An 8,340-nucleotide genomic window follows, 5' to 3' on the forward strand; every position below is an offset into this window, starting at 1 on the left:
CAGAAAGCGAGAAATTACTCCCTCACCAAGGAGGGACGACCATGCCACAATCCTGTCTCCTCCATTCTCCTCTCTGGATCTTGGGCACGCATGCACGCACCCCCGGCGTGAGTTTTAAGCCACCGGGTCCGGGACATGAACCACGGTCGAGTACGTGGGAGTCCAGCGACATAGCCATTACACTAACTGCTGGTCCTATCATCTCTAAAATATTTTAAAAATATTTTAAAAATTATTTTAATATTCAGTACCCAGCTAATGGCCTAATACAAGTGAAGTGCTCAATAACTGTCTGTAGAAAATAAATGCATCATTTCCTAGCACGTATTTCTATCTTGCTCAAAAAACATATCTTTATTAACGTATTTTTGTAATCCCTACATGGATAATGTATCATCTTTTTATCTATCCTTGCAAAGGCTCTATAAAAAAAATTAGTTTTTCTAGTTTCAATTTATGGGGATTTTAATTTATAAAATGTAAAACAAATTAACATGTATCTCTGTAGTGTGAGGTGTTTTTTTTTCCAGTTAAGCATTGTGATTTGGACTTATTGTGCTTCAATTTAGTATCCAGTATAAAATATAGATTTAAATAAATGCATGTTAATAAATCGATGAAATAATCCTAAAGTCGTCTGGTGAATCATTCATCTATCCATTAATCCATCAAACACTCACACTCACTCTTTGAGCATTGTAAGGCACAAAAGCTATACAAATAATTATGATATAAATTTCTCACAAAAGGCTTAGATCTGTCTTATATTATCAACTAAAGAATCTGGTGCTATTATTTAATATCTTTAAACATACCTTTTTTATAGAAAGATTATGGCAAATTAGAAAATAATATTTAACATTTTTGATGATCAACTTTGTAATAAATAGAAGTTAAATGGATTTCTGTGACTTAAAAGGTTATAAATTCTTACTTCACCATTTTCTGAATAACATCATTTTAAATAATCTAAAAATTACTTTGTCTTAAATAAAATTATTTCTTTGAAAAAATAAAATAAAATTTTATTTTACATATTGTGTTTTCAGTAATTTGCTTCCATTTGTCAAAAAATTATTCATGTAATTGACTGAAATGTCATGTACCCTTTGAAAGTTTTGAATTTGCTATTGATATTTTTAAATAAAATAAAATGTCGTGGATCAATTAAAGCATTCCAAAGTGCCCCACAGCCCGCCATTCTGTAAGTTCTGCTTTCATATAACTAATTACCAAAAGAGTGAATGCTGTTGTATTTTGTTTCCTTAAAATGGAGCCAGTTTGGGGACCAGCAGTTGGCATAATGGCTACATTCCTGGACTCCCATGTAGTCGACCACGGTTTGAGTCCCAACCTGCTGGCTTAAGCTCACACGGGACACATATGCCTGTGTACCCAAGATCCTGAGAGGAGGATGGAGGAGAAGGGGTTGAGGCATGGCCATCCCCCAAAAGGGGTGATTTCTCACTTTCTGTCTCTCTGTCTTTCTGGCGAGCACACATGACCTAGAGCAAAAACCTCTCAAAAAATAAATAAATAAATAAAAAGTAACCAAAAGTACTGTGACTATAATTATTACAAATTTTCAGGTCTATAATATCAATAAAAATCTGGACACTTTTGTGGAGAACACCAGCTTTTGCCCTAAAACCCCTTTTTTGGATCTACATTGAATTTTAGGGCTATAGTAAAGGAAGTAAGAAAATTAGTCAGTTTGGACTGATAACCTTCCAAGTCGAACTCATCTTCCTACTCAAATATGCTTCTTTTAGTGTACTTCTCAGGTACTATCACCATAATTACTTAGTTGTTTAAAGCACGCATTGACAAACTATGGCCCTACACAGAAAAATCAAATCAAAACAAATAAATAGAAAATGTTTGCTTATTCTGGCTTAAGCTGACTGTTTTTGTTTCACTCATTTACCTTTAATGTTTAATTAATTACCAACTTCTATGAACATTTCCTTTACCTTATTTGCACATCCTATCAAATATTTTCCTCTATCCTCATGACCGCTGTAGTGCAATTCTCAATCATTTCTGCCCATAATTGCTGTACATTTTTGTAAAGTTTTCTTATTTCTCCCACCGATTCACCTCTAGTCTTTTTTCTTTTTACATTTTTTCTCTTTATTCATGATAGAGAGTGTGCATGAGGAAGAAAGAGAGAGAGAGAAAATGAGAGAGAATCCTCCACGGGGTGTGACCGTGCCACAATCCCCTTCTTCCAGTCCTCCAGCCTGTCAGTTCCTGGTTACTTGCACACTTGCCCAGCATGTTTTGGCTGACGGGGCAGGATTTTTGAAGTGTGGCATCCAGTTTCTCTTGAAAGTTAAGTTTTTCTTGAAAGCTTATTACTGCTGTTCCGCAAAGCCAGATTTCCCCTCCATTTTTATTACCAGCTGCTGAACTGAGATTTCTGAAAACAAGAGAATCCTTCATTTGCTTCCTATTGCTATATTATTTTATTTTCTATTGTTAAAATACCAGCTGCTGAACTGAGATTTCTAAAAACAAGAGGATCCTTCATTGCCTTTCCATTGCTATATTATTTTATTTTCTATTGTTAAATTTTATGACCCAAGTATGACCACTAAGACCCCTCATAGTCTGGTTTCTGAGCATCTTCAGCTTCCTTCCTCACTAATTTCCACATGATGTCTGTCATGTCCCATCCTTACAGAGCTATTCTAAGTCAATCAAATATTGTGTAATACATAATTTTCTCTACCTTGTACATAATTCTTCCTTTGTTTATAACCCAGTAAAGACAAAAACTATAAATGGAGAGAGGAAAACAAAGGTAAAAAGATAAGTAAAAGAAGTCATTAATTACTTGGAAGACAAAACTAGGGAAAAAATGAAACTGTATCAATCCCAAGGCTAAAAGAGAATAGGAGAGAAATTGATACCAGCCAAGAAAGAATGCAATAGTGTTGCAGAAGGATGGAAAGAGAGAAGTCATATTTTATTAGGAATATAAAAACTGGCAAGTGGAGAAGAGAGATCGAGTGTTCCAAACTGCAAGGTAATCATGAAGGAAGCCAAGAAGAATGTATACATTTCAAGCTAAAAGAAGAATAAGTGTTTTCAACATAAGAAAATGTATGCATGCAATTCACAAGAAATCAAGAAATTTCAAAAAAAATTAAGACAAATAGCAATGGAGATAATGTTAAAACAATAAAAATAATAGGACTCAGGGCCGACAGGTGGCGTGGTACTTAAGGGCACTGGACTCCCACATGGCCAACCACCGTTCGGGTCCCAGACCGGGTGGCTTTCTTTCTGTCTCTCTCGCATCAAATTAAAATAAATAAATAAATAAATAAAGTTAAATAAAATAATTCTTTAAAAGTACTATTTAGACTCTTACACATTATCTTCAAAATGTTCATGGAAATGCTTATTATGAAAGTATTATATGCGGAGTTCAAATTTTTTTTGTATTGAAATAAACATATGACATTGAGATGATGATGTTTTACTTGAACAGAGAATCTATTTCTCTAAAAGAGACAAAAAGGACTTAGCCTAGGGAGATAAACTGTGAATTAACTGGAAAGTGTTGTAAAATGTTACTCAGTGAAAAATCATGGAGTAGAAATATACATAAATTTTTTATTCCTGTTGTTGTCCCATAGTTTTCCTGGAGAATGTCCCAGGATCAGCTAAATTACTTATCAGTGGTGCTGAAAACAGAATATAGTAAGATTTTACTGCTTTTAAGTGAAAATATCAGTGTTATCAATGCTTAACTCTTAATATTTTTGCCATCAATGTTAATTGTTTCTGATAGGGAATATGTTTCTTAATTTATCATTATTTATTTAAAATATGACATACATTATCAATTAATGTGAAATAAGGCTTCAAGCATGCTATGTAACTAGCTCATTTTCAGATTCAGTGAGATCCAATTAAGATCCTAATCTCCCAATTCACCTAAAATGGATTGAAGAGGAAAAAAGTAGTTACTGATCATTTATATCTTATTAATATCATATTAACATTCAAGGCTTAATATATTATTTTAAATTCAAGTTTTAGCATATATTTTATTAAGTAAAAAATGGACCCCAGGAAGTGTATCTTTTATTTTTCTTAATCTTCATTCTGTCTTTTGCTTGAGTTTTCTCTAGAGGTCAGCAAGCTGTAGATGTTTATTAATTATGCTCAACATTAACTGCTTTTATTCAGGGAAAGCAACGTCTATGAGTCTGAATTCTCTAGATTTATATACTTCTATAGTGCAACGAGTGTATCTATATTGGTTTACATAATATTTCTCAAAATATTCTCTGTTATCATTTTTCAACATTTCTTTGCAACATTCGTTGTTCCTTCTCAGTTATATGTGAACCTTTATTATCATTTTCCATTGCGAATAATTCATAAATTGATGGGAATTAGATTAGAAAAGCACAAAAGTTTATTACTTTCAATGGACCTTTCAGTTCTTGTTAAATATAGAAAAGCTGCCTTAATGTCATCACTTTGCAGTTTGCTTTTTGGGTAAATGAGTATGGCATAGACAAAAGACTAGATAATATCCTCTGTCGTTTTCTTCATTTACAGAGCTACAGTTAGAAGTGTAGCTTTTGGAATGAATGTGTTACTAAAACCTTTATGATAAAGTCTAAATGTGTATGTGTTGATTTGTATGCTGGCTTACAATTTTGTTTCATCAGCAACACTGTGTTTTCTGGAAAGCATCAATAAGCTATATATAAATAGTAATTATAGATCAAAATATTGATTTTGTGGGAAATCTGTCACTAATAACACAAAATTTTGTGGTAGAAGAATTAGTGGTTTTCATTTTATTAGTTCTTCACTACATCTTTTATTTTCAGAGATAGGACTCAGGATAAAAACTTAGTAGTGCCTATGATGATTGTGTATGTTAATTTAGAAACAAAGTTACAGTTCCCAGATTTTCAGAAATAGGTGGATTGATGTGGTCAAATACTATCTCAAAGTCTTGGTTTGGGGGGCTGGCAGGTGGCGTGGTGTTTAAAGATACTGGACTCCAACCTGGCTGACCATGGGTTCAAAGTATTGGAACAAGCAGCTTGCTTTCTCACTTTCCTCTGTCTCTCTGTCTTTCTGTAGTCAAATTTTAAAAAAAAATAATAATAGTTAAATAAAATCATTATAAAAAAACTTTTATAAAATTCTTGGTTTGAAAGAATCAAAGGAAAAAATAGACATATATTAATATTAATATTACAATGACTTGAAGACTAATAAAGTAGCATTAGTCAAAGATTATATTTAACAACTTGGAGGAATGGGGTGTTGGAAACCTGAGAGCAGCAGTTATTCTAAGTATATAGAAAGTCAGGATATAAAATATAAAGTGCAAGGTAAAAAATTATGAGATTAATGAGGAAGTTTATAATAATAGTTAAAGGAAAATCAAAATATTAAGTTAGTTTATTTGCTTAAAACTTTGAACTTACAGAAAACAAAATGGAAAAGATAATGACATAATCACATTCATTTTCAATTTTAGTGAAACTCAGTCTTTTCTCATTATATAAGCAAATTTATTTTTATTATCCAATTATTAAAACAAAACAGGAAATTTGGAATAAAAGTGAATACAATTAATTCTAATATTTTACCTTTCTTAATAAAAGAAAAAAATTTAAAGAATTAGTAAATATATACATATATATATATTCAGTATATATATATTCATATATATATTCAGTATATATATATATATATATGACTAAAGGTTTTTACATACTTAAAAATTTAAGATTTTAAGTATATGATGTCAAAACTTCAATATATAAAACTCTAAGTTCTAAAATTATGTATTCCAGTGAAATAAAACTTCCTTTTTAAAAGGGTTTACTTATTTCTTCAAGGTGAAAAGAGAAAGCATCCCCAATAGCATCTTTACACTGTGACTTACCCCCAGCCTCCGTCAGTTGGATGAACCTGGCGTCTTTCCACATGGCCTCAACATCGCTAAGCATTGTGTTACTGTTGCATTACCTCAGCTGGACAATCTTACTTTTGTCTTGCTTTTTAAAGTTTTTTAAAGTTTATTTAGTTTGATTTTGTTTGGTTTTGCTGTAGGGAATGTGCACTCACCAGAGACAGACAGAAAGAGAGAGGTGCCACCCACCAGGGTGGATGGCCATGAGGGAACCTCTTCTCTTCCATTCTCCTTTCAGAATTTTGGGCATGTATGCACACTCACCCAGCATGTTTTTCAAGCCTCTGGGTTCTGGACTAGAACCGTAAAATCAGCCATGCAGGATTCAGCCACCCTAACTACCATGCCACCTTGCTGGCCCCAAGCTTGCTTTTATTTGGACTATTTTTATCACTGATCCACTAAGGTGGAGACATTAGCATCAATTAAAATGTATTCTCTTCTTGTAAAACTATACAGTAGCACCTTTTATCATCTTTGGGAGGTAAGCATGGCCAGTGTCATTAACTGTTACTTAAAATATATTTATACAATTAACAGATATGTCATATTGATAACTTGGAAGGCTAATATCATAAATATATTATCCACCAAAATACATGGATAGAGTCAGTAGAATATCAATCAGAATCTCAATAATTTTTCAGGAAAATTTTATGACTAATTTAATAAAATGAAATGTGAATAGATATAAAATGAATTATTTCTAGAACTGAATTTTATGATTGTATTCCTCTATGCTCACTTCCCTATTACAACAATTTGGAATCTGGACATAGTTGTTGAGGTTTTAAAAATTATTAAATTAAATTAAATTTATTATTAATACTTTTTAATGTGACCAGACAGAGTGGGAACATGAGAAAGAAAGCTGCCAGGTCCTGGACTCAAACCACAGTCAGCCACTTGGAGGTCCAGCGCCTTAAACACCAAACCACCTGCTAGTCCCCGAATAGCCCAGTTTTAATCATTAGGCAATGCCAATACCTTTACTGGACAACACAGTGGAATCAATCTGAGATCTCATTAACTATGAATTATAGAGCTATCCCATACACATGGATTGTTTTACATAGATCAATTGTATTAACAAACCCTTTTTAACCTGAATTATTTTGTATCATATTACTTTGTTATATTAATTTGGATTATAATCCATAACATCGGTGTGATTTTTTTCTAGCCAGTGAAAAGTGGTGGAATGCAATCTTTTCAGGATGATGCTTTTTTGTTTTGTTTTGCTTTGTTTTACTTTATTAAATTACTGAGTTTATTTCACATGTATCTCTTTCTCCCTCCCTATTTCCATTTCTGACCACCACTACTACTGTGTCCTATCATAACATTCTATACATACTTAAAAGCAAGCAAAGGGTGGAGTTCCATCTTTAAAAACTAAGCAGGAATTTTGGACAACATGTTCTTGGCAATGGATCCTGGACAACGTTTATCAAACACGAAAAAAAAGTTCTCACATTATAAAAGGACAGCCAGATATAAACTGTTACAGAAATGAAATATGATGGAAAATTTTAACAAATTGCTTAAACTATTTTCTTAAAGAGACTTCCTCCACTGCCAGAGATCTTAAATAGCCTCCTGGTCAGTCATCCGGAAGCAATTCTTCACATAATTGATAAACTTGGCTTCCACGTTGGGAAGAGAACCATCTTTTTCCATACTTGCTTGCATTTTTACTTGCATGTCTTCTACAGAACTAGGTCCTTTTGATGTTTTAGGAGATTTTTCCTGTTTTTTAAATGATTCTTGACCTTTTGATCTTGGTGTTGATGGTTTTTGAGTATTTTCCATTCTAGTTTGATTTTTGAGCATTTTTTTCAGGAGTATCTCATGTAGATTTCTCCACTGGAGCTTTTTCTGTTGTTTCATTATCTTCAAAATCATCATCATCATGTTCATCTTCAAGTCATCATCATCCTCGTCAGCAGCAAGTTTTACATTTTTCTGTGGAACCCTGCTACCCCCTCCAGGGGCAGATCGCTTTCCAGATATACTTAAGAATTTCATGTCCTCTTCCTCTTCTTCTGACTCTGCATCTTCCTCCACAGCTACTAAGTGCTGTCCACTAATATGCACAGGCCCTGAACTACATTTCAACCTTAAGACCACAGGTGGTGTTACTTTAAAGCCCCCAAGGGGAACTGTTGGCTATACAGACATTTTCAGTGTTGCCAGTGTTTCTTTAAATGTGGACTGCCTTCATAATTCTTTGCTTCTGCTTCAACAATGTGCAAGTCATCCTTTGCACCAGCCCCTAAACTGACCATTCTTAAAGATATCTGGTGTTCATTTTCATCATTGTCCACATTAAAGTGATAATCTTTGTTGGCCTTTAGTTGAAAACCAAATAGATAGTTCTG

General features: G+C 33.1%; 1 pseudogene; it reads right to left on the reverse strand.

The window, feature by feature from the left end:
• Positions 1-7,516: 7,516 nt before the first annotated feature.
• On the reverse strand, positions 7,517-8,334 carry LOC114005427 (nucleophosmin-like; annotated as a pseudogene).
• Between the last annotated feature and the right edge of the window lie 6 nt (positions 8,335-8,340).

The sequence above is a fragment of the Tupaia chinensis genome, unplaced genomic scaffold (genome assembly GCF_000334495.1).
Source record: "Tupaia chinensis unplaced genomic scaffold, TupChi_1.0 Scaffold143791_1, whole genome shotgun sequence".
Taxonomy (NCBI): Eukaryota; Metazoa; Chordata; class Mammalia; order Scandentia; family Tupaiidae; genus Tupaia; species Tupaia belangeri.